The sequence below is a fragment of the Nipponia nippon genome, unplaced genomic scaffold (assembly GCF_047370975.1).
Source record: "Nipponia nippon isolate SJK-2023a ecotype South Korea unplaced genomic scaffold, ASM4737097v1 scaffold_1, whole genome shotgun sequence".
Classification (NCBI taxonomy): domain Eukaryota; kingdom Metazoa; phylum Chordata; class Aves; order Pelecaniformes; family Threskiornithidae; genus Nipponia; species Nipponia nippon.
This window is the reverse complement of record NW_028262290.1, coordinates 71,696,779-71,724,506: the sequence shown is the minus strand read 5'-3', so window position 1 is coordinate 71,724,506 and position 27,728 is coordinate 71,696,779. Positions and strand designations below refer to the sequence as shown.

The 27,728-nt window shown below is 42.4% G+C and overlaps 1 protein-coding gene across 3 annotated transcripts in view; it reads right to left on the bottom strand.

Annotated features, from left to right (window-relative positions):
* The window catches only part of PTPN3 (protein tyrosine phosphatase non-receptor type 3), a 177,737-nt gene that overhangs the window by 133,197 nt on the left and 16,812 nt on the right, over window positions 1-27,728 (bottom strand). The window contains exon 1 of one of the 3 annotated variants that reach the window (XM_087759528.1): window positions 2,283-2,422. The exons of the other annotated variants lie outside the window; for them this stretch is intronic. The gene's annotated coding sequence lies outside the window, so the exon portion shown is untranslated. Of the gene's footprint in view, window positions 1-2,282; window positions 2,423-27,728 lie in introns of those variants that run through there. 3 annotated transcript variants of the gene reach the window in all.

The window sequence follows — 27,728 nt, the reverse complement described above, 5'->3', positions numbered from 1 at the left end:
ATTTATCACATGACAAGTCACGAACATACGCAAGAAGGTGATGTTAGTACCACACTAGCTTTCTCATTATCATCTTCTGCATTAAGCATATTACACCAATAATACAGATTGATGAATTAAGAAGCAATTACGGAGCTTTCTGGATACGCTATTAAATTACAAAGTTCACTTAACTATAGTCTTATTATGGTCTTAGTTTGTACTGTAACTATTTTAGAGACTTAGGGGTAAAAAGTTAAGTACTGTACAGTACAACATGTCACTGTGATATTACCCAAAATTTCTGTCCTGAAATCATGAACTGACTGTCCCAGTCTTAGAACATGCAGAAAGGGTGATAATGGACACATAAGAAACACTTATTAAATCACAGAGAGAGATGACAAGCGTTAAAAGTTTTTCCAGGAACCTACTGCCAGCAATATTAGAGTGTTTAATGAAACAAAATCAATCTTATCAATACAAGTTGGTTCTTCAAATGAGCTGTTTTGTTAAGTGTACTTAGAAATATGTGGAATATTACATTTTTCTTATAAACTAAAAAAAAAAAAAAAAGATGTATTAGACATTTGTCACCAACCCATCAAGACATTTTTGCCACAAGACAGTGCCAGAGAATGTCAGCATGATAAAAATTTAGTATTTGTATTTCATTAGCAAGTTTTTCCAGATATGGTAATTAAGTAGACTTTTCTTCCCCACATTCCTTTTTGTTAACGGTTTCCTTTACGACCAAAACTGCCCAGGTAATAGGGACAATTTGTTCCTTCTACAAATCAGTTTCAGATAAATTTAAAAAAAAAGCAAAAGTGCAACACCTCTCCAAAGCTAAGTAAATACTCTACGCATCTAAATTCACTTTTTATAAATAATTTTTCTATGCAGTACTGTGCAAAGTTAGTACTTCAGTAATACACATTTTTCTACCAAAAAGACAGTTTTGGATGATCAAAGTAGCAGTACCAGTATTCAATAGCACCAAAGCACTAATTTGTTCTGATTTCTACTACATCGGTATTAGAGCAGGAGCAATTTGCAGGACAAGCTGTACATCCAGGAGGGAAGCAACCATCCTAGCAGGGAAAACAAACAAAAAAAATCCCATATCTTCAAAAGAGAGGAAAGTAGTGAGCAACAGAAGAAGAGGCTGACTAATTACTTTAGATAATCTCAGTAAAGAGAGAAAACGAGAAATGCCGTAAGATTAATAGGAATTTTATATTAAAAGAAATATCATCTTTTACTGTTGCATCTGTTTCACAACACCAATAAAGTAATTTGTTTTCACACTTCAGAGATATTTTTATATATATATATATATATATATATATATATTTATTTGCTAGATGTATTACGCATGGGAAATGATTCTATCTCCAGATTGTAAGCCGGGACCCAAAATGCTGGAAGTAACCGCTGTGAGGACGCGGCAGCCTTGGAAGCGAGGTAGCTCCTGACACAGCACCACAGGCTAGCTATCTCCGGGCTTTGAGTTTTGATCCCTCGGCAGACCCGTGCCGAGCAACTGTCTGTCTCTCTGTCTGTCCGTCCGTCCGTGCAGGGGCAGGGCCGCCCCGCGCCCGCAGCGCTCCTCTCCTAGACCCGCCTCAGGCGCTCGGACGGGCTCGAAAAAACTCTTAGGCGAGGTGCTCCGCCAGCGATTTGGGGGAAGAAAAGGTGGGATGAGGGAAGAGGCCAAGGCAGCCCCGTGAGGCGAGTCAGCAGGGCAAGCGCAGGGGCGAGCGGAGCGGGGCCGGGCCGGGACCTTCCCCCGTTTCCCCCCGCCCCCGGGACCCGCCGGCGCCCACCTGCCCGGCCGCCGGGCCGCAGCGCCCCCGCCGAAAACACAAGGCGCGGAGGGGAGCAGAAAACGGAGGGACCCCGAGGAGCAGCGCCGCGCCTCGGGGCGCCCCGAGCCGCCCGCTCCCCGCCGCCACGGCACGGCACGGCACGGCACGGCGAGCTACCGGCTGACAGCCAGCCCGGCACCGCCGCTCACCTTCCCGCCCGCTTCCCCCCTCGCCCCCGCCCCGCCAGCCGCAGCCCTCGCCCCCGCCGCCGCTCTCCCGCGGGGCCAGCGGCCAGCCCGGCACCGGCGCGGGGCCAGCCGCCCGCCCGGGCGCTCCGCCGGCCGGCCGAGGAGGAGAAGAAGGAGGCAGGCGCAGGGGCGGCCCCGGCGGCACCGCCGCCCCCGCCTCCCGGAGGCGCCCCGGCGGCGCCAACTTTCCCCGCAGCCCGGCTTCCGCGCCCCGCGCCGCTCCCGCCGCCGCCCCGCCCGGTACCTGCCGCGCCGCCCCGCGCCGCCGCCGCCCCGCTCCCTCAGGGGGCGCGGAAGGCCGTCGCGGCCGCCGGCACCGCGCAGACCGAGGCGAGCAGGTGCGGAGCACCGGACCGCGGAGCCGACCCCGCTCCCGCCGCCGGCTCCTGCGCCTGGGCTGGGCGGGGCGGGGCGGGGCGGGGCGGGGCGGGGAGGGGCGGGGCGGGGCGGGGCGCGGGGCGAGGAGCGCGCCCGCCCCCTAGCGGAGCGCCCGACGCCGTCCGCGGCTCCCCGCTTCGGCTCCGCTCGGAGTCCTTCGGCACTTTCCGCCGCTTCCGGCAGGGGGAACGGGAGAGGCGGGGCGGGGGGAAGCCGTCCGACTGTGTCGGAGCAACTCTACACCCACGCTAATTAACGGAGCCTCTCAGCAGAGCTGATTAACTGAAGCGGAGTACCTCGATGGCCGAGCAATCCGCTGCTATGTTTTCTCCAGTGGCAAAGCCGATTAAAGAAATTTCCAGATGCTTGTTGCTGCCCTCGTGGCACAGTTGCGCTAAGGCTACTGTAAACGAGATGAATGAAGCAGTCCCGGCTAACGCACACGCAAAAACTCTCCACGCGCGTGTGAAACTCGGCTGTTGTTTTCCTGCTCTGTTTTGGACTCTGTCCTCCGACATCGCTGTGAACACAAACGCGGGGGCGGGAGCAGGGAGAGCGAAGCGCTGTGCCAGGAGCCCTGTGCAAGAGACACCGATCCGGAGAAAACGGGAGTCGTGCCAGAGAAAAGCAGATCAGGCTATTCCTTGGCATGGCCGTATTGTTTCGAATTCCAAAACTACCCTTTCCAAACATAATTTAGGGACCTCTGTGCTGTGTCGCATAGTATAAATGTGCCTGCAGTGGAGACGTGGCTCTCCAAAATGCAACTGGGCTGCTGCAGGCTGCCTGCTCCGTGCTGCTCATCTAGGCCACCATTCCTCCGCACCCCGCTTGGCCGGCTAGTTTGGGTGAAGTAACTTGAAAGTAGCAACTCCAGATGCAGCGAAGGCAGGAGAATGGGAGCCAGTTTGTGCACGTCTACACCGCCTATCTGAACTTGAGCACTGGGAAGAGCATAGCTGTATCGCGTGTTTTCCCACCGGGGACGATGCGCGCTGCTGCTCAGCATGGCTGATTCACAGCGTTTTTCAGATTTCCTGCAGGTTCCTCTGGACAGTTCTGTCTTACGCTCCCAAACATGCTCATTAATATCTACCCTGAAGAGCAATCCATCCAAAAGACTTGACTGAGGAAGCCGTCTAATAATCTAATCCCTCTTTATTTATAAAAGGTGCATAGACATAATCTTCCACACATTTAAATCCTAATGAAATGTTCAAAGTCAACAGGCTTCATTCTAGCTAACTGTTTCTGAGACTCAAAGTGGGAATAAGTTCATTTGTTAACTCCGTAACATTCCTCGGGACTGTGAGAATATTTAACTCTGGAATGATAGAGTTTGTAAAAAAGCGCTGGCATTGCCATCCCAGATCAGCCCAATAGGTCCGTGTGTTTCTAGCAGAACCTCTCCTTCTTAATGAGTGAGGATTAGACCCATCTAATGCTTTGTGTGCCGTGGAAGGAAGTTATACTTCCTTTAAACTGATGCTCTGCATTTTCGAAACAGTTGAAGTATTTTGTAAGCAATAGTCATCACCTCTTCCTTTAGGAGGAATGCAGTAAAATGTGCTACATAACAGATACATGAAGTTAACACATGGCCAAGGGCCAAGCTGCTGCTCCCCATATTAAAGGTTACTGCATCTTGCCCTCCACGTAGTCCAATGTAAGTCTATAGGAGCATTAATTTAGTGACATGGTAGCCAATACCTTCCAATTAATCATAGTCCGGGCCTGGTGACTTTTAGAGATTAAATATGAGTATATTAGGCATTTGATCTAGTTGTACAATTCCTGTGCTTCCAGTAGGACTAAAGCTGTGCAGCTAGACAACTTTTTCATTACAACATCAGAAATTATGCTGTTGGACCCTGAATCAAATACATAATCCCAGTCTTCCTGTATGTTAAAACTATTACCTGTTTTATCAAGCATTGTCGGTCTTACCAGTGAAGGAGAGTATCCCTCTGCTCTATGGACTGGGAGTTACAGATTTAATGGGAACAAACAGCTTTCTATTACATGCAATTACTTACAGCTCCAAAATTCATATAATCATAGAATCATAGAATACCAGGTTGGAAGGCACCTCAAGGATCATCTGGTCCAACCTTTCTTGGCAAAAGCACAGTCTAGGCAAGATGGCCCAGCACCCTGTCCAGCCGAATCTTAAAAGTGTCTAATGTTGGGGAATCCACCACTTGCCTGGGGAGATTATCCCAATGGCTGATTGTTCTCATTATGAAAAATTTTCCTCTTGTGTCCAATCGGAATCTCCCCAGGAGTAACTCGTACCCATTACCCCTCATCTTTTCCATGTGACTCCTTGTAAAAAAGGAGTCTCCATCTTCTTTGTAGCCACCCTTTAAATACTGGAACATGGTGATAAGGTCTCCCCTAAGCCTTCTTTTCTCAAGGCTGAACAAACCCAGTTCTCTCAGCCTTTCCTCATACGGCAGGCTTCCCAGCCCTTTGATCACCTTTTTGGCCCTTCTCTGCACCCTCTCCAGCCTGTCCACGTCTTTTTTGCGTAGCGGCGACCAGAACTGTACACAGTGTTCCAGGTGTGGCCTGACAAGCCCTGAGTAGAGTGGGGTAATGACTTCTTTATCTCTGCGGGTGATGCCCTTGTGGACGCAGCCCAGCATCCTGTTGGCTTTCTTTGCCACAGCAGCACGCCGTTCGCTCGCACTGAGCTGCTTGTCTGCCAGGACCCCCAGGTCCCTTTCCACAGAGCTGCTCCTCAGCCGGGTAGACCCCAGCCTGTGCTGCACTCCTGGCTTATGTTTTCAATATTAATTTCAAATATTCAAATATTCATTTGACATTCATTTGAAATATTCATTTCAAATAAAAATTTCAAATTCTGTTCTTGGAAAGCGCTTTCCTGAATTCCTTAGTTGTATGGAAAGGCAGAGAAACCTATACTGATGAAGAGCAGGGAAGAGAAGGAATGTAGTAAGTGTGACTGCGGCACACAGGATACCGTAGGAGTGCTAGTGAATTTCTCCCACCGATAGACAATATCTCCCACCAAATGTGATATCAGCTAATAACAAAATAGCTATGTTTCAAAAACACTTTTGTCTGTGAATGTCCCTACACATTATCTATTTGCTAAAATGTGCTAAATTAGATAAATATCAATTCATTACCTATCAGTCATTCTCCTACCACGCAATCAAAAATGTGGACAAAATACTAATTCCATGAAAATAACAACCTGAAATAAAAAAAAAAAAAAACAGCACCCCCCCCCCCCCCCCAAAAAAAAACCCCACAAGAAGATTGTTGTCTCTGTTAATTTCACATTTGTGGCAGAGGCATTATTATTTTCTGTAATTATATAAACACATTATTTTTTCCAGGATTGTCTCTCATTCGCTGCATGTCTAGACAGCTGCCTTCACTGCACATGTTAACACCTACAACCTGGATGGCTACTCTCATGCTGTTGAGTATCCAGCTGAAGACATCTAGGACACAGTTTTTCAAATCACAGTTCCCACGTGTGTTTATTCACATCTCTGAGCACTTCTGTAAATAAAAAAAAAAATTCACAGCCTGAACCTCTGTTCAGTTTACTCAGACAAGGAAAACACTCTGTTACAGACCAGAGGGATAAAGTCCTGCCGGAGTGACTTCCTCAGCATCACACAGAAGCGCTGTGGCAGTACCGAAGATCTCTGATAGCAGTTTGTGCAGCTACCTAGCCAGGTATCAAATACGGATTAAAACTAGGTAAGGAAGAATACTGTGGGTAAGTTAGTTTTAACACAGGTAAGTTCTCCAGTTACGTTCACTTGCAGTGTTACAATGAAAAGTGTAGCGCTGTAAGAAGTTGAGGGCGAAGAGAAGGCTGCTTATTTGAGCAGCATAGCCAGCTTATGCTACCCCTTAGCGAGTTCATGAAACCACAGCATGATTTCACAGCTTAGACTGGCTTTCTTTTCTCAGTGTTAGCAGCCAGGGAAAGATTAGCAGGAAAAAGTCCTGATCGCTGCTGGGCTGTGACTTAGATGGAGGTAAAGCACAGAACATGTTTTAAGAGAGGTGTAAAGTGATTCTGTTACACTCAGTATCCAGTTTTGGACAACCTAGAGGAAAGAAGTATGAATAACCGATTTAGCAAACAAGTCTAATAAGGAAAAGTTAAAGATTTGGGCAGGCTAGGGATGGGCACAAGACAACAAGTCAACTGTCTTCAGTCATGTCCCCTGTGGCTGCGATGAAGTGCAAACAGCTTCATTCAAAGCAAAGATTACAATTACATGTTAGAACAAATCTTTCTAGATATAAACCAAGCTACCTAGGCAAATGGCAGAACTTCTTTCACTGCACGTTTTTAGTGCAGCTGAAGTAAATATCCTGTATTTAGGGATTGATCCCTTACTAGAGAGGAGTAGAGAAAAAGGCTTCCTGAGGCCTCTATCAACCCGTGTCTGTAGTCTGTAGCACCTGTGGAGGTAAAATGCTTTAGGTTTGTGTTGTCAAGCCCAGCAAGCCTCTACTGAGTAAATATATATATGTGTACGTACATACGTCCACACACACAGACTTTCAGAAGTTAATCAGCCAAATTTAAGAGGATTTCCTTCAGGTCAGCAAAAGACTCCTTGCTGTCAGAATCATGGACATGCTAAAGCTTCTCAGTAGATAGATACAAAGATGGGTTTTGTGTGTTTGTTTTTAGTTAGCCATTCTTTATCCTAACTCTTCTTCTTGAAAAGGCTAAATTATGCTTAAACTCAGTTCAGCCTGAGGCAGAAGCTCATGATGGGAAACTTCATCCCAAATAATTAAATTCTGGCACAGTTGTAACTGAAACTGGATCTAAGGAAAATGTTTAGCAAGCCGAGCTGTAGACGTTGTGGTCACTCTGCCTTATAGATAGATCCTCATACGCATGCACGGAATAAGCTTCATTCCACTTCCAGAGACACTAAAGTTCTAACAACCTTCCTTAGCTCAAGTTCATGAGATATATTTTGAAGTCTCAGCCTTTTAAAAACATAAACCAACAGTGAACTTTCCAAAAAAACCCTAAATGACTTAAGGTATGTTTGCACTGTCACAAGACGCTGGTTTAAGTGAGTATACTGGGAGTATACACACCGGCAGTGAACGTTGCTCAGCAGTTAGACAGTAACTTATCTGGCCCAAGTAATTTATGTGTTTGCACAGTGTTCATGGGTGTTATCCTCCTCCCACAGTTCGGCTGAGATTGTCAAAAGTGCCTACATTTACTTACAGGCATGTATGGAGCAAGACATGTTATGCGCCGATTTGTGAAATATATCCATCATGAAATATTGGTTAAACAGAGTGGAAGGGTACATGAAAAAATTGACACTGGGGGTTGTACCTGCAATGTACACCTAAACAGTGAAAATGTACCAGAGTGTAAAAACATTTATCTAAGGGAAACAGTGAAAGTACAATGAACTCAACCATTTAAGCTTAGGCAGAATGTTGTAGATGAAATATGTTGCTGGGAAATTACGCTGTGTGTACACGTATAGAAAATTAATCATTTTTATCTCTACTTTGCTTATCTGATCAGTAGGATGATGAATATGTATTTACATAAATATTGGCCTTTCTGTCACTGACAAGCATACATCTCAAATTAACTTTTTGGCTTCGTCTTCCTTTACTCCTCCTTACGGCCACTCAATGATTTCCTCTTATCAGCAATATATAATTATTCTAGATTATGAGAGAGGGAGACATATTGTTAAAACTCACGTATTTTTCTTGCATTCACTTATAACAGTATTTTCCTACTTCAGGATATATCTTTTTGAATCTAAAAAAATATGATTCATAGGAAAGAAGTGTCAAATAATTTCTGCTTTGTCTAAAATTTGCAAATGTTTTACATTTAGCAATTAACCATGAAAAGCGTATTTAAATGGATCTTATTTAAATGAACCCAGTATATATATTTAATATAGCTGCACAAGAGAAACGACGTGGCACTATGTTAATTTTCTGTAAAACATATTTTGTTTCTTTCAAAATTACCACTCCCTAAAGTATAACAGAAGCCCATTTTAAGTTCTGTGTCATTTGAATTTGAGATGGAACATTGAAGAAAGCTGCTTTAATTGAAGCTTGAAAGATACGGAATTGAGCCTTCAGGGAGTGTTGGGCACTTTTCTTGTCATTCTGGTTGATTGATTTGCATGATGTGGGTGGGGAATGTTGTTGATCAGGCTGTCCATTTTAATTTTGTACTGGTTGTGTCAGCTTTAAAGTGAAGTACAAGCCCAGCTTTAAAGTGAGGGGCAAGCATATAAGCTTTAGAATAGACGCTGTGCTGCAGGCTAAAATAAGTAAAATAGCACCATTTACACTCTTGAAAAGTGCAATATTTAAGTGAATTCAGAATATCGTATGCTGCAATACGTTATCATTAGTCTCTTGTGTTGAATAAGTGTCTTCTCTTTTTTGGTTTCCTGATTCACATGTACATAAACAAGCTGGAAGAAATGTCTTTAAATTTAACACATCACTTTCCTGGTTCCTTGAGAAATACTGCTCTGAATTTAGCAGGCAAACAACAAGCCTTAATGATGAGACTTGATGTGTCCCTAAAGGAAAAAAAAAAAACAAAGCTTATTTTACTGTTCTGATTTACATTGCAATATATGCCAAACCTAACCTGGCTGCCATCAGATCACTGTGTCTTCCTGCTGCTTGATTTCCTATCAAATCATTCTATTTAAGAGGGGTTAAATCCATCTGCTAATTTGTTGCTACATGCACATCTATTGCAATCAGATTTTTAAAAAAAAAAAACAAAAGCAAAACATCACACTTACTAGTTTTCTATGAACCATTTCTACCCAGAGTGTTTAACTGGGTAACTGTAATACTGTTGTGACCATCATGAAAACCAAAAGCACCTTCCAACAGATGGCATATAGGCCAATTAATTATATTAATGCTTCAACGTTATTTGGCACCCTACACAAATGCAACAAATAGCCTTCCCTTTTGCCTATGTTATCATACAGCAGTGTTCATTAACGCTTTCAAAAATGGAAAAAAAAAATCAGGTCCCTCTTCCCACCCACTCTCCACCCCCTGACAAGAAAACCATATGTTTCAGGAGATTAGTAATACAGCAGCTTCTTTCTGCAGGTCACAATTAATGCAAAAAATAAAACCTTAACTATACTTCTTTTAAGAGGTTGTTAATGAAATGTGCAAATGCCTCAGCATTTTTGTATTCAGCACAATTCAGTCCAGTAGCACACAGGGTTATAATGTACCTAAGGGGAGAAGACAAAGAATTAGGTCTGGAGTCTGGGGAACGGAAGGCAACGGCTTGACTAGACTAATTGATTTCCAGACTGATGTTTTAAAAATCTATACAGTGAAAATACTAATGAGGCCCTGTTTTGGAGGGAGGAGAAGAAGTTCTAAATTTAATTATAAACTTTCAGTAACTGTGAGGTCTTTTGCTCCAGGTATTTAGGGTGTAAAGCAGCTGGAGAGGTTTTTTTCCTATGAGCCCTCCAAACATGTTTTGATATATGTCTGGCTCTATTTGTTGTGACATGCACAAGAAGCAGTATGTGTCAGAGGACTTAAAAGCTGGATGTTGTAGCATTGAGATGCCCAGCTCTGGACTCCTACCTACAGCTTTTGGGCTGCTTCAACAGAGTACAAAGGAAAAGTTTTCCAGCTCATGTTGTGTTGGAGAACTGCCAGCACACTGAATTGGGAGTGCTTGGTCAACATCTTCAGCAGAGAGATGCCAGTGTTAGTGCTCCCTGCACAGGTACCTGTTAAGTCTCACATCTCTGCCTCAGGTGCTCCAGAGGGGCACCTGTGTTCACTTGGGATCTATTTCCTGCAAGTGTGCTCTTGAACATAGGTAGCATTTATGTCCCTTATTTCTGGATTCTAACCAGGACCAGGTATAACCTGAGCCGTGGTTTCACAGCCCAGTTGGTGCAAATGTGAGTGTCTGCAGGACTGCAACTCAAGGGACATAGATGGTGTGTTATCAAAATAAGGTGCCCCTAAAGTCTCTGATTTGCTGCCTTGTAAACGCTAAGGGTTATAATGTGGGAGTTTTAAATTTAGTCCAAGTCCCCCTCTAGGCTTTCTAAACATCCATGTTGTATCTGGCCTTTCACGCTGTTCATACTTCTCCTGACTCTTGTGAGAAATGATCTGAAGCTCTGAAAGGGCTATCGTCATTCTGTGGATTACACACAAAGAGAAGAATTGAAAGAGGGCATTAAGCCTGCAGAGTCATGCACCCCCAAATTAGGAAATAACAGTGTTAAAATCATTCACAGATTTATAATCGTGCCCTCCTAGCAAAGTTCTCAATTACAGGGTCCCATTTAATATTGGAATGTTACATATTCCTTGTCACAAAGCTATCTTTTGGGGGGTTATTGAACCCTTTTAAAATATTGGCCAGTTTTGAGAAGAAACATAACCTCCTGATTTTTTCCTCTTTGTTGCCAAACCATTTCGCAAGCTCAACATGATTTCTCAAAAGTTAGAATTTGGGGCAGTACAAAGCTACCCAGACAATGGTGGTTAGTTTTTCCTCTCCGAGTCACCTTGTGATGGGGTTTACGGTGACCCTGGTGTCCTTGCAAGGCAAAAATAGGAAAACATGTCCAGAGCAAAGGAGAAGATGGTTTTGTCACAGCCTGGCCTTAGATTGACTTAGGCTGCCCTGGCCCTGTGCTGAGTAAATGCTTGCGGGTAGTAGACGTCTGTTAGGTAATGAGAGGCAGTGGAAAGGCAAGGAGAGAAAACAGGAGGAAGGGATAACAGCCTCTGAAATTTCTCGTATTAAATAGTTTGGATCGGGGATGTTCTTGATTTGTCACTGGCTATTTATTTTTTTTGTGCATAATAGAGGCTTGGTTGTCTTCATCTGCTATGAATGTTTCTATTGCTTTTCTCTATGGCGTGGGCCAAGGGATGTTAGCGCTTTACTGCTATTTTGGACTCCTAGGTCTGTACTTTAGATCCTTAGATTGACTCGTTCCTTTCCAGAGTAAAGAGGAACAAGATTTATTATCCAGGTCCCAGCACTGCCGTCAAGTGCTCTCACTCCTAATTATTCCAAGCAGAGCAAGACACATTCCCCAGAGTGACCAGGTGCCTAAGAAGCCTTTTTGAATTGCTTTAGTTAGAGAAAGAAGTCAAATCATTATTTCCTACTTTCCTAGGAAAGGATCAAAGCCAGCATTTCTAGATTAAACGTGTGGTAAGAGTGGCATCTAATGGCTCTGAAAGCCTCGGGATGGTGGGGGAAGGCATGCTGATTTTTGAAGGATCACATAGAGATGTTTTGCCATTTTTATTAGGAAGTGTAGGAACTAAACAAGGATTTTGGATGCCAGCCGGCATCTAGTTCCACTGGGCACTGCAGTTTTTGATGCTCAGATGCGTGTCAATCCTGTGTGGAGCTAGCTTGCCGATATGAACAGTTTGGGTACTTTTGGTTAACTACTGTTTCTATAAATAAACAAGTGTATAGCACCATCACATGTTCTTCCTTTCCTGCCTACCACTCCATATGGGACTTTTATAATTCTAGAATTACAAATATGATGTAATCACCAACGCTTCCGCTGGTAACATTACTATCTCTGTAAAGCCCGATAGCTAACAAAAACTGTTTTCAAAGCAGAGCTGATCTCATTGCTGATGCTTCAGCATAAAGATGATTTGGCATGATAAGATTCTGTATAAACTGATGTGTTTGTTATTGAAACACATCTTAAGTTTTCATATCTATTCAAAAGGGAAAAGAAAAAAAAAAAAAAAAAGATAGTAACTTCTTTCCTGGATGGAAATGGCATAGCGAAAGGATTTTTGAAATCTTCCAACTGCTGAAAGACTATTTTAAGTACGGAAAGAAACAAATTAAGCTGATAGGAGCAGGCTATTTGGCCTTTATGCAAAGAAAAATTCAGTTGTTTCACTACAACAGAACTGTACCATTCCTGATGCTTCTCCTCCAAACCTTTCTTTATGAGTCAATAGCTCAAAATAGCTAACACCAAGCATTGCTGTAACCTGGTGCACTACTATCTGGAAATTTCGGATTAGACTCTGTCAAAAAACTGTCAAAGAACGGACCACAAAATAAAGAGGGGAATTGCTTACAGTGGGTTAGAGACTGTTGTTCTATTAAGAGAATTAATTGGAGCAAAATGACTACAATTATAAGTAGGAACTATAATGGGAACGTGAATGAAATGTATATAGTTATATGACCCACTAATGAGTCCAAAAAAAGCCGTAAGATGAATGAGTCACTGAGTTTTAAATATAGTTCCCTGCTGCAATAGTTTTTATCATCAAAAAAGGCTCCATTTGAATTAAAGGGGAGCAAGGGCTATATGATGGGGTCCTACAGTCATGCCTCAGTGATTCCTACACTGACAACAAAGGCAGAGGATACAGAAGTAGTTTCTATTATAACTGATGTAAGGGAGAAACGCTTGCAAAGGGATGAGTCACTGATCAGAGGGCTTTCGGTTTGACTGTGATACAGTGGTTCAGATAAATGCATTCATTATTTTCTATAGCCTGTGACCTTTCCTGCTTCATAAATAGTAACATTTATTTTTCTGCACAATATTTATTTTAACATCGTCACTATTGATTTCACTGTATTTCATCAGTTGTTCCAATTGTAAAGTCAGGCTCACTTGCTAATATAAGATCAGCAGCTTTCTAAAGGCAAAGAAAATAGCAAAGTTGTGCTACAATTTTAACAGCTGGGAACAGAAATAGCCTTTGACACAATGCTTTTAAAGTAATTTTTTTACTACATGACACAATTTGTTTTTAAAGAACTGTGATGTGTCTTACAGACACATGTCTGGCAAAGCAAAGTCATGAGAGGGGTAAAACAAACAAAATGACCTCTGCTCTGCTGGCCACCAAAACAGCACAGGCAAGGAAGTGAAGAATTTTACAAGGTCCTTCGGAAACATAAACCCAGAGACTCTATTGCAAATGTTCTTACTATCACTTGCAGTGCTGTCTCTGAAGGTCATTTCCAAATTCAGCCACAATTTGCATGAAGTGAAGAAGCAATTCAGATAGCCTGCTAAAAAGTTTGTGAGTTTGGGGGACCATATATTGCTACAAGGAACTTCTGAGAGCTTAAATGCAAAAGTATTTCTCACCACTTCAAGAGATTTTCTTTGCACTTTTGAAGAAGTGAAAGGAAACTTCAAAATAATGATAAGAAAAAGGGTAACCTATTTCTTCTTTTTCCCATTTCCCCTCTCTTGCCACTACATATGCATACTTCTAGCAAGATAAGAGGAACAAACTTCATTGCCACTGCGCTGCAGAGGTCTGTAGAGATAAACTTAAACAATGATTTATTTCTCAAAATAAATAAAACTGAGAGCAACTGTCTTTCCCTGGAGCAACTTTCTTTTCCTTGGCATCATTTACTGATATGAAACCACAGAAAGCATCTGATATTTAAGAGCTATTAAGAACCCGGCCCAGACAGCCTTTCGCCTGTCTATAGTTCAAATAAATTGGCTTACTCTTCGGAGCGAACATGGGGTGAGAGCACAGGGCTTGCCTCTCGGCATGGGTGACTGCTGCGCCCCATTGCCCAAGCTCATCCTGTCAAAGCAATAGAGCTCAGAGTTTAAGCTGCCATTCAATCCCTAGCTTAGCACAAGCTGTTCATAAGCTCTCTGGTAGCTTGTTAATACACCACCATTTTCATTCTTTATAATGACACCAAAGGAGTAATTAAGAGAGAATATTTTAACTGTACCTGAATTTCACTCGTCCTTTGTTGCTATTCAGATCATCTGGTGTGTATATAACCTCATCTTGAAAACATGTAGGTAAAAATAGGATGTTCATAGGTGAAAGTAGTCCAGAAATAGAACAGTATTATGCATGAGAGTGTGCCGGTCTGGCTAATTTGTTCTTGTCAATATCAAGGCAACTGTTACACAGCGTTTCTTTGAGTTAGCATGTGCAATGAATTCAACCCTGGCAACAGTGCTGATGTCCAGCATTAGGGTTACAGACCATACCTCTGTAACAATATCTTTTCTCCTGTGTCTTGTGAAATTCTGGCAGTACAGCTCAGAGAAATAGAAGAGATATAGCAGGCCTGAAGCAAATGATGAAGATCTTGTGATCTCCCCGTGCTTATTTCTGTGTTGAGTCCTAACAACAAGTTGGCATTTCCTGCAACTCACGTGTGCCTGGGAGTCTTTGGAGATTTGTGGCAGAGAAGGTGATGCATCCTTTTGTCTGTAGGCTGTGCACGCCCTTTAGGGCTTTCATTGGCCTCTCCAGGGGTCCCTCGCAGTTACATTTTTTGTCTGTTCTGCACACTGAGGCAATTGCCAGAATGGAAGAAGTGTGTGTTATACGCTTAGACATATATTCAAGAAAAGTCTAGTATTTTTAAAAACCATGCATTTTCAAATAACCTGGTTTCATACTGTTGATGGCTTACTGTAGATTTAAATAAAATTTGTGGTGCATGCCAGAATAGGAGTATTTAGAACGTGAACCATTTTGTGGGATATTAACTGTAGACTGCTACTGCCATTATCTTTGCAAGATCAAACTTGATGGAAAAGTTTGATACACTCAATATCAAACACTGAAATATTAATGGTAGTAGCACAGATTGTCACATCAAAAGCATATAAATGTTCAGAACTATTTATTTACTTTTTTATAGTTGAGGCCTAGGAAAAAGTCTTAAGTAAAATATTATAACTGTAAATTTTTGATGGGCTTATTATGAGGAGCTCGGTAAAGTTTTTTAAAGAATTATTTGAAGGAATTGACAGCAGTAATTTCTTTAAACATTGGAGCAAAACTTATGCCATTTTCATATACAAGTAGATCCGTTAGAAATATTTTTGTCTATTATTTCGTGTGCCAAAGAGAACTTGTTTCAATGCAATACTTTACTGCTGAAAATAATGTTCTGCCAAGGGTGTAAAACGTAGTATGACATGAAGATTGATTTTAATGAAATTTTTCAGCCAGGCAGACTTTGGTATATACCAGAAATCGATAACCATTTTAGTATCTTTTAAATCTTGTTATTTATGTCTATTCTAATAGAGGGAGGGAATAAGAAGCCCCTTGGTGACAAAACTAATATCTTTGTATTGAAATGGATATTAAAAAAGCACAGTATGTACTTAGGGACTCTAAACTGCACATGCTCGTGTGCTTTGTTCTGTGCCCATAAGGAGTCCCATGGAAGCTGAAGAGGACAGTTCGTATCCATAAAGTTAAAGCATATTCCTAAGCACTTGTAAGCTGAAGGGCTAATTTAACAAATCCATTAACTATCCATCATCTTTTTCCCTTTATGCTTACATTTCCAGCAAAAAGAGCATTCAGCATCTTAAATCTTTTTCATCAGACACAACTGCACTGTGACTCCACTTATCACAGGATAAGAAATAAAATGCAGGAAATAAAAAATCACTGTCAGCCCAATTGTATAAGAAGTTTACTGTGGAACATGTTCTTTCAATATCGTAAAGCCACTGCTCCAGATTGGATTTCAGGGGACATGTGAGAGTATGAGCTTAGAAAGTGACACCAGAGCTCTGAGCACTGGAAAGCATTGGCTGTCAGTCACTTCTGAGGACAACTTGAAAAGGATTAATGCAACAAAATAAATTGAGCATGAATTCAAATGACTTGGTCAAGCTGAATCAGAGCAAAAGTTTCTATGATGCCAACTGCCTGGGAAACCAGGCCTGAGTGTTTTGTAACAGTGCAATCTACTTCTTTTAAAAAGCCAACAGCATGTCTTGCTGTTTTCTGGTAATGCCAAAAATCTTTTACACAGAAGGCTGAAATTGTGTGATTTAACAGCCTACTTGAAAATGCAGGTGGAAAACTATACCTGCCCACAAACTGTATTTCTCATTTATTTTATCATTTGCAGAAGTACGCCATTACAGAAGAAAATAGCTTGAATGGAAAAAGACACATAGGGCCCATAGATGAGTGGGGTCCAGACTTAGTTCCAGGGTTTTTTGCTGAAAGGAATTGACCTTATAGTTAATATAAGATGGTATGATCAACCAAATAAAACTTTCCATTCTGAAACTGCAGTATGTTTGTTTGAAGTGTATGGAAGAGGGGAAAACACTTTTAATATGATCATACATTTGCCTGGGAATGAGAAAATAGATTATATTTAAAGAATGCTTTTTCTGGTGGCTGGAAGTGAGGTTCAGAAACAAATCCCTTCAACTGCTATTATTAGCCATCTCAGAGGAGAGAGATATTTTATCTGACTGTGGCCCAGTTTGAAGACCTCTCAGTAATACGAAGAAATTGAAGTAAAACTATATGAAAGTCATTTGTCCTAATTTCTAGCGCCTACTAAAGTGATCCGTATGGAAAGTCTAGTCTAAGGAATGATGCTTTACAGGACTAGTTCCCTGCTCCCAAACATAAAGCATTCATCCCATCAGCTCTTCTCCTTCACCGTAGGGAGGCTACTGTGATTTTGTTTTATAGTTCCAATATAAATGTAATTCTATAATCTCAGTTGGAGCTGAGAATGTTTAAAATTCAAGATACAGTTTCTATGCATAATGGCAGAATTGTATTGGGTCACAATCTACAAGCATCACTTTATTTTCTTGTTATGTTACTCATTTGGTGGCAGGTTAGGTGCGGTCTCCTAGTTCAACTTATGTTAAGTCAAATGGCTAAATAAAAAGCCTAGCAATTAATCTGGTGAGGTGATAAACCTCCAGAAAATCCTTCCCTTCAGAAAACTGCCTCCTGTGTTCTCAGTACTCTGAAAAACAGGTGGAAAATACTGTAAGGAGTGAAAATTATGGGAAATGTGTGGCAATTAAAAAAAAAAGAAAAGAAAATCAGGAAGGAAGCATGGGTGAGACTGTAGTATAACATTTCCTATGATGGCACCAAAAGCGCATGAAGATTTAAGAAAAAACCTAAAAAAGAAACAAGTCTTAGAGTGTCCTGAATGTTATTGAAGGAGCTTGAGCACAGGAAAGCCACTAGTCATTTACAGCCAAAAATACTGTGGATTTCTGCCAACCTTGTCTTTCGAGGTTTGTGTCAGTCCATATTTTCTCTTTCTGGTTGCTACTTGCCTTTTCAGTACTTTAACTAAAGGGTAAGAAATAAAGCTATACTCGGCCAGCAGACCATACCGGTAAGTCAATACACTGCTTCCTTGGAGGCCAAAAATACCTTTCACATGACGTAGTCGTGGACTTTTACTTTAATTGACAACTAGTACTTACAGTCAGTGTCTATGCTAAAAACTAATGACCTGGGTACTTGAGGCACAGAGGTGCGGAGGAGACAGAGGAGCTCATAGTCATTACTTACCAGTGACATCCAGTCAGATGGCTACGCGGTACAAGGTAGCTGCAAAGATTACAGGTTTCTATTGGATTCTGAAGGGTAAAATTCAAGAAGGCAGCATTTGTAGAGAGAAGTAATATCTTCTTAGATAAACTGATAGAGGTCAAAGCATGCTGTGCTCGGTCATGGAATCTCACAGCTATAGCACATACTAGCAAGTTCTATAGCATCTTCCTAAACAGAAAAAATATTGCTTCCATTTCTGCCTGCATTAAGAGGATTTTAACCCTCTATTTACAAGTAATTTACAGTGCTTGATGATGAACAAGAACAGGATAAAGCTCCTGCTCAGCCCTGCTCACTTTCTAGTACTAGCAGAAAGAAAGAACAGTACAATCTCATTTTGGACGCAAAAGGAAATATCTGTTGAGTAAAGTCAACACTTGAGCTGAAGAGAGGGTGTGAACAACAGTACATAGATATTTCTAAGGAACTTTGTGTGCGAATGCCCTGGTTGTGAGAGAGGAGTGCTTTGCTGCAGGTGGGTAATGCACGGATGAGTCAGGAGCAACTCTGGTGACAAACCTGTAATTCGCATAAACCCTTCACATTAAAACTGCCTGTAAAAGTATGTACGTCTACGACACCAAATACTTTGAATATCCACAGGAAAAAAAAAAATCTTTACGAATCAGAGAGCTGAGATCAGTCAGATCACAACAGCCAAGCCTGTAAAAATGGCCTGAAGTTACCAAAAGCACATAATAAAGTCACAAATAAAATCATCATTCTTAAAAAGAGCTGGAGGAAAAAAAACTTTCAGAGCCCTAGCACTTCTGAGAGTCCATAAGGTTACAGAAATGCTGCTGCAGGTTTTGTTTCTTTTTTTTTTTTCCCCTTTCGTAAAAAAGGAATGAGAACCTGAAATAAAAAATAAAATTAGCTTTTAACCTGAAAAAACCGAATTCACTCGTTCCCTGGCTTTGATAGAAGGGGGCATTTATTTCCTCTTTTACAATTGTACGTGTTTAAGGCTGCCCCCCCCCCGCGGGGGGGAGGGCGCGGCCTGCCTTTCCCGCCGTCCTTTGCCGCCCTCTGGCGCCCGCATCCCTCCTCGGGCCCGCGGCCGGCCGGGAGGGAGGGAAGGAAAGGGACAAGGCCAAAAAGGGCCGTTAACTGCCGAAAGGGCCGATCCTGCCCGTGCTGCTCTCTTCACGTCGGGTGGTACTTACGGAGACCCGTGCCTCCTGAGAAACGCGTTGCTTCGTTTGCTGTGGGTGGGCCCTTTACGTGGGAGCGGACACCTGGGCGTCCCCGGTAGTCCTTCAGCTTTCTCAACACAGCTGTTCCCATAAAGCTCGAAATTTGCAGCCCTCGAGCTTTCCATTTCCTGTAGAAATGCCCCCACCTTAAAGCTCTCAATCAAGCAAGAGGCTGGGAACTGGATGCCCAGGACTCCAGTCCCTGCAGAGCCCTTCCCGCATCCAGCGCTGCTGTTGGCGCTGCAGGACGGCCTACCGGCCTTAGTCATGGGCCCCGAGCCTGTTTACACTAGGTTACAGCATGGTAATAATAATTTATGACTTCTGGAAATGAAGGGGTTTTGACTTGGGTGTTTTTTTTGTTTTTGTTTTTGTTTTTTAAACTATGTGACATGAGCTGTAAAGGAAACAGTGGAACTCCCAGCCCTATTAGCCCTGGTAAACTGAGCTGAGAGTTTGTTGTTGCTTATGCTCCTGTGGTTTCTGGTGTGTTGACACTGAAATCATGTGCAGTAATAGCCAAAATAGTTCAACATGAAATACGAATCCCATATCTAAGGATCTCATTCCATAGCTCCGTTTTTCTTCTCTCCCCAAATCCCTTTCTAATGTGTATTGCAACCCTTCCACTGCACAGTTCTTTCTTTCGAGGTGCAACCCTTCCACTGCACAGTTCTTTCTTTCGAGGTTATCTTCAAGAGTTCTGCCTTTTTCCACAGAAAGCAGCTTACCATTTCCCAAGGATGCATCCCAAACACTCCGCATCAATTCTGCTACTTATCTTTGTTATGCTGATGCACTTTTGTAAGTGTGTTTGAGCTTTACAATGTAGATCAAATTAGATTCCCTGCAGAGAGGAAGTAATGTAAATTAAGATGAGGGCAAAGGGAAGAACGGGCGTGTGATACATGTCCGGTACTGAACTGAACTGCTGGGGGTAGTCGGCTGCTCAGCAGCAAGCAGAGCTCAAAACCGAGACTGAACAGACGAGAGGAGTTAATAGCAGAGAGGGGAGCTAATAGCACAGAGAGAAAGAAGAGCAATAAGAGTGTGACCACTCCATCATGCGGCATGTTCCTGTCTGTGTCTGGCATGATGGGAGAAGGTATGTTATTGAGCAAGCCATACTTTTTCTCATTGCCTATAATTACAGATACGCCCATAACTGCACACACAAGCTTATCACAAAGAAGATTTCACCTCCCTTTGGACATGAGCAATGCTACTGTAGCTTCTGTTACAAGCAATACCTTTGTGCAGGTGCAGTTTGGCGGAATTCTCCGGAGAGCTGTAAAGTCTTGATTTTAGTTTTCAAGCCACTGTGGTAAGCTGATCTAAATTATTCAGTGCTGCAGCCCAGATACCAGTTCTGGGTCACCTCATGTGATGGTGACTCTCTCTACTCTCAGGAATCCAATGATGATAGCAGTATATTTGGACACATACAGACATAATTGGAGGTTATACACACAATAGCCATATCTCTGTCTCCGTATTGTTTATACATGCGCAGAGTCTAAGGAAGAAGAGCAGCTCCTCAGTCACATGTAGATCATGTGTTTGGGCAATGCTCCACAGTTCAGCTTCTGTCACATGCACCGAGATTGCAAGGCTAGCTATTGCTCCATCTACCTTGCTGGTACGACCAAGGATTTGTCTCCCCTGCAGCTCTGAGGAGATTCAAATCCTAGCTCCAAATAAGGCATACTGGAGAAAAAAACCCAAACATCAGTCTCCTGTATAAGCTGAAAACAGAAACTCTAGGACCTGCAAGTTATAACTGCTTATACCTTACTTTTGGTAAAGACTTGACCTGACTTACATGCCTGTATCCAGGACAGTGTCCGTGGCTGTAATTCTTCCTTGAGCCTCTCCTTGGCATTTCCTACTGTGATAACCATTTGGCTCCTTGATCAGTAATACAACTGTCAATGTGCATAGGGGCGTGCTGGACTGAGGGCTCTCCCCTGAAGGCAATAGAAAGCTTCTTCCTGACAGCTCTAGAAGTGCGAAGGGGCTACATAGATCTAGCTAAAGCAAAATGAGGGAGAATGCACCCCACATGTTCTTTCATAGCATTTTCCCTCCCCACCACTGGATCAAGAAGGAGTTGTCATAGAATCATAGAATCATTAAGGTTGGAAAAGACCTCTGAGATCATCAAGTCCAACCATTAACCTAACTGCCAGGTCCACCTCTAAACCGTGTCCGTAAGCACCACATCCACATGTTTTTTTAACGCTTCCAGGGACTGTGATTGCACCACTTCCCTCTGCAGTCTGTTCCAATGCCTGACCACTCTCTCCGTGAAGAAATTTTTCCTAATATCTAAATCTCCCCTGGCACAACTTGAGGACATTTCCTCTTGCTTGCTACCTGGGAGAAGAGACTGACCCCCGCCTCGCTACAACCTCCTTTCAAGTAGCTGTAGAGAGCAATAAGGTCTCCCCTCAGCCTCCTCTTCTCCAGGCTAAACAACCCCAGCTCCCTCAGCCGCTCCTCGTAAGACTTGTGCTCCAGACCCTTCACCAGCTTCGCTGCCCTTCTTTGGACATGCTCCAGCACCTCAATGTCTTGCCCTTTACCACTGAGCATTAAAATCATCACACCTAGATAAAATTAATATTCTTCTGTGACATTTAAGGAAACACAGCTGGATCAGCAAAATGTATCAACAACAGGCTTGACCAAGTATTTATGATACTCACTGTTGTTTTCTAGTTATATTTTCACGCTTCCCTAAGATAGTTAAAGTAAATTGAAACATGGCCAATAGAAGCACAAATTTTCAACCTCCTATTTATTCAAAACAAGGTGTATTGCATTCATTTAATACGGGGCTTATACATGCATTTATCTCTATCATCTTTGATGAAATTATCTTCCAATCGTAAATCTCACAAAGTCAGTTTCAAACATTCCTGTTGAATTTTGTCCATGGCTTCAAAGAAGCTGTAATTTTGATTCTTTCTTAACCATTGAAATAAAGAAACATGAGCAACAGGGGTAGTGCATGGGTGCTTTATGTAGCCCCATATCAAAGATGCTTCTGTTCGTTTTCTTTCAACAGAAGTCATTCAAGATCCCCTGAGCCTGAAGGTTCCCTCCCATTTCTTCTTAATCCGTCTCCTACGCACTTGTTTTCATCCATGCTCAAATATCAAGGCATACAAAGTCTGTTTATATGGGATGAGATTAATTGCCAAGACATGAGCAGTTTGAAGGTTGCTACCCTGCTGACTTCTGGATTTTAGACCCAAGTTCAATTTTAAGCTCTTGCAGTTGTTGATTCTGAGATAACAGTCATTTCTCCTATTTTTAGCCACGAACAGCTTTGAAATTAACATTTATTTGGGGCTGAATCTTGCATTTGTTTCCAGCATAGGAATAAGATTTTCCCCACATGGTCTTGGCTGCATTGAACCTTAATTAGAAAAAGGAAAGAACAGATAGGCATCTTTGAGAATTCAGTTAACATTTGCTTGCGCTTCATTAACTAATGCCAAATGCAGGAAGGAAGTAAACATTCCATTCTTTAAGAAAATTAATGAATGAAAGTGCGTTATAATGTGGAAAAAATAACATAGGAAACATTATTACAGGCAGAAAGTGTATTATTCCAGTTCTGACACTGGAGAAGGAGAGGGAAAGCAAAGTATAACTAACTTCAGTTTCGGTCAGCTCATACCATTACCAGTACTGGTTTACAGTAACATTTGAAATGTAGTTGTTTCAATAGACGTAAATTCTGGGTCTGGGTTTACCCTTGCTTTCTATGGACAACGGTGCACTGCCCGTGGTAGCAGTGACTTGAGCTCTGCCTGCTCGCACTCTGCTTGCAGACCTAGATGATGTGCCGGTGAAGTGCCGGTTGGCCTGCCTGCGCTGTCGTTACTGCAGCTGCTGCTGTAGGTGAGCTCTGAGTGACCTGCATGGACACAGCCAGCCGTGGCTTCCCGGAGCTGTGAGTTTTTTATCCATGGCATCATCTAGAAAGTCTTGCTGCAGATAACCTAGTACTGTCACGGGGTGCCAGCGTCTGAGCGGCAATGATCTCTGAAGACAAAACCAAGCAACCTTCCTCTGCTCCCAGTCGGCCCTATCAACCAGTAACTGCCTGGGACCCTTGTTGGCAACAGCCATGTTGAAATCCAATGTTAAGGGCCGCTGTGGTGGCCGTGCCTCCGTGATGATCCCGGCCTCCCCACTGGACTTGTGACTGGTGACTGGGCGGTGAGCTGCCCTACACACACGTAGAACAACAATAAGCCTGGATATCTCATCATCTGCATACAGCTGTTTATAAAACTGAAAGACTAGTCGTAACACTACTCAAAACAGAACTGAAGTAAGTATCAAATGTTTAGTGCCTCTTGGGATAAATAAATCGTGTGAGTCACAGGGAGCTCCAATAGCAGAGACTGTTGAAGTTCAGAAAGGGACAGGAGTGTAAATGTCATGGCCTTTTAGGGACTGTGTGCTTGAAGGAAGATGCCATCACAACGTGCTGTCCTTTACCTCTTCTTTTTCCTTATAGTTTTCCTGAACCTCAACGATTTTGTGCTCAGCTGAAACAGAAATCCACAAGAGCATCATGCACCTGGGTTCTCCAAACGCATAAGGCTGTAATCCTGTCTGCTTTTGTTCTGGGGACCAAAAGACAGGGTCTGGTATCTCCTCACCACAATATATGGCCTGATGAGAGTAAGGCGCAACTTCGTTTCAAGGGCTTTACCTTTTCCCAGTTCTTTATGGTGCTAAATGTCTTCAGCTTTCAATCACAGCAATACAAAGAGGAGGTAGTAGTAGAGCACCCAGCACCTTGCGATAACAAATCCCAAACCTACTACAGTGGAAGCTGGAGCTCCAAAATTAATCAGGGTAGCATTTCATTTATAATTTTCTTTTCCACAGACAACTTTCAGTAATCTGCTGATATTTGTAACAGTATAAAAGCACTGGCAAAGAAATATTCACAGTGTGCAGTCACTCAGCTGGATTTCTACATCATGTAAAAAAAAATAAACAAAACCACCTTTCTGGAGGCAAATAGCATCTATAAGTATCTGAAATACCATCCTGGGAAAGGGTGGTCACTCTAGAAATGCTTAGCTGTCTGGCTAATCTGTAGTTTGTCCACTGGAAATACTCACACTCAGTAAGGTAAAGCGTTGCTGAATGGCTGGGCTGCTACTTCACATACAGGCTTGTGGAAACTCCTGACGGTGACTGGAAGCTATGGCTTGGCATGGGCTTGCCCAGTCCTCACTATTAGGGACACGTTCTCTTCAGGCTTGGGTGGGTCTCCCCAAGATTTACACCCATTGCAAATCAGTAAGCAGTATGTGAATTTGAGGAGTGGGTTTGGAGGACGATGATGATTTAGGTACTGCACAGAGACAGTGTAACCCTGTGGCTTCTTCATCCCTAAGACAACTGGAAAATGCAAAGCGACGGTGCAAGCAACAGGAAACTGGGATTTAGCCCTGTATCAGATCCTATCCTTCTGGAAATGAAAGGACATTCCTCAAGGTATGAAATGAACCTTTGGAGGGCTAGGTAGCAAGGAAGCCTGTAGTTTCCTTCTCCTGCCCTGCACCAGGTTGGGCTGCAGTGCTGGAGGGAGCAAGTGGGACAGGATATATGAAGTGCACTCCAGGGAATTACAGCACTGAAGCCTCCAGCATTTCTCCCGGAAAGCAGGGAAGGGAGGGTGCAGAACACACCTCACCTTTTACCTTGTCTGTACAACTTGATCCACAGGATGAACTGATGTGAAATAGTAGGGTAGCCTTAAGAGAATGCCTACTTTTTCTTTTAAAAAGAGAGATATTTATTTACACAATGAACTCAACACAGGTTCAGTGACGATGGCAATATCACCAGTCTTCCCAAAGGTAAAACCACAGCTGGGATTAGATGGACAGCTAACATAATCCATGAAAGCTTTGTTGAAGCCTGTACTAATTTACATGGCTTCATCATGTGTGATATGTGGAAAGACAACCACAGATTGGCAAAGCCACTAGGGAAGGAAGGACAAAAGAAAGTTAGTAACCTTCACCTTAAGGTTTTTTTTTTTTTTTTTTTACTTTTGAAGGTTTCTGCCTCAAATTAACATTACCTCACGAAGTTCTTTTTGCTGTGAACAGTAGGTCGATTACTGTAAGGATTACATTTGTCTTTAATGAAGTGAATCTTACTGCTATTGCTCCTGCTCAAGGATATTCTAACAAATGATGTCTCACATCCTAATGAGTTTCAGTCATACTAGAAAATTATATAAAAATAGACATTATAAAAAATATAATTTTTTATTTATAGAAAATAAATAAAAAATCCAAAAATAATTTTTAATTACGGAGGGATTGTTCCCAAAGTGAATCCATCTCAGACAGGAAGGTGGCTTTAAATACCTGGTGGTTTAAGAAGAACCATTTCCAAAGGGATCATTAGAAAATTCATCTTTTACAGATGCAACACTCATGGCACCAGTTAATTAATGAAGCTGGAAAGTAGCATAACTTTAGTACAAAAATAGATACAAAGTAGCTGTTAGAACACAAGCATCTAAAATAGAAAGTCTGATTTTTTTTCTTCTTGGTTATGCCAGTAAAGCAGAAATTAGACGTTGGGCTATAAGCACTTCCTTAAAAATAATCTTTCCTATCTGCAAAATTAAGACTGTGAGATGAAACATACCTCAGACAAAAATACCTTAATTATTGTGAAGTATCAAAACATCACTGAAATAAGTGGAGCAGTACTGATAAATCCTGACAGAGCACCTGAGCTGTCCGGGTTTCCGTGCAGAAGAGAACTGCGGTTCGATACCTGCCTGTTCTATGGGTATTTCAAACTCCACATGGCTCCTCATGATACTAAAATGATCCCAGTCTGAATCCATCAGGCATTTTCCTTGTTAACCTGCCGGTCTCTGCCATCCTGCTTTCTGCTTCTGATTTTAAGTCTGATTTTTGCATTTAATAACAAGGCTGATCATCTCGGCTGGGTTAAATAGCTCAGTTTTTTCGTACAGTAGCTAATCCATCTTTCTGCAGCTGTGCAAAAGTAACACCTATAACTACTGCAGTACTTATACTTCAGCAACAAGGCAACTAAAGCCGTGAGAGCAGCTAAAGTGCCTCTGAACTCATGTCCATAGGGTATAAATCCAAGCTGGAAAATCCAACCAGACTTCCACCTGAGTGGGAGGAGGCCCGGTTAAGTTGATTAGACAGTGGCTAAGGTGCCCATTCCTGCTACCACTACTAAAATAATATTAGATGAGGGCAAAAAATGGAGATTTTGCAAACACTCTAAAAAGCAGCAGTCTCCAAATTTACCTGTTCCACAACCTTCAATACCTCTACAACAGGGGATGTGGGTTTTCTTATGAGTGTTTTTCCAACAATAGAAAATGACTTGATGTCAACTTCTGTTTTCGAATGGCACGGACTGAGTTGGGTGTAGGAGGAAGGAGCCAGCCAAGAGGAAATTTGAGGCTTTTTAGTTTCCCACTGTAAGCAGGTATGCATTGACTGTACTGCTTCCAAAGGCGTATGCTGCAAGTCAGCATTAATAATAGCTCACAAAAATGTGGCTAAACCTGTATAATACACAAGATGTAGTCATAGCACCCTGTAGGACAGCACCCATTATAGTGCAGCCTCCAGATGTCAAAGTAATAAATCGTCTGCCTCCTCCAAGTCCACCACATTTACACCCTATTTGTTCCTAAAAATCCTCTGTCTCAACCTTGAAAGAATGAACATGTCCGATAGAGGCAGAAAAAGTCAGGGTGAGTGGGGATTTTCCAACAAAATGTTTTTACTGGAAAATTCCATTTCTGAGAACTAAGATGTTTCTTCAAAGTGTAACTGTTAAAAAAATAAATGACCCAAAGCTGCCAACGAAACAAGATATCCTAAGACACCTGATGGGCTATGGTGCTCCCACAGCTTGTAGTGCTTGTAATACTTGTGGGTTTTTCAGCCAGATTCCTGCACGGCCTTGCCACATGGAATAAAAAAAACCCTCAGGTTCTGCCAGAGAAACAAGGGTCTTGTAACCCTGGGGTTTTAGCTTCACTGAAACTTAGCTTTGGACTCTGCAATATGGAGCCTGAAAGCCTCAAATCCCAGTTGACTCAACCAGCGGTTTCCAGACTTTTATCTCACAACTGGTCCCTCCTCTCACTGGATCTTAAAAGCCACACGGAAGCAGTGGAAAGTGGACTTTCAAGCTCAATTTCATTCATAAACAAAATGTTTTGATTGTTTCAAAAAAATTTTTTTCTGCCACTGCGAAGCATTTTCAAACACTGGTTTTGTTCCTCTAGAGTGGAATATTTGTCCTTTTTCAGAATCTTTGGATTCCCAATAAACCTGGAAATTCTCATTTTAATCAGCTTCAACTGAAGTCCAAAAGTGGAAAGAAAGAAGAAAAAAGCCCCAAACCCCAGTAGCATCCCCTACTTGGGAAAGCTGTGGAGCTTTCCGTTCCCAACAGCAGAATTGCATTGTTGGTTAGAAAGAGCAACACCCAGAACAGTTTTGCATTGGAAACATGGATGAACAGGAATGGCTACGGTCTTTGTCATTATAATCAGAAAAAAAAGGACTTGATCCCTTTTCTTACATAAGCTAAAGACTTGTATTTCCCTGCTTTTCATCTAAGTG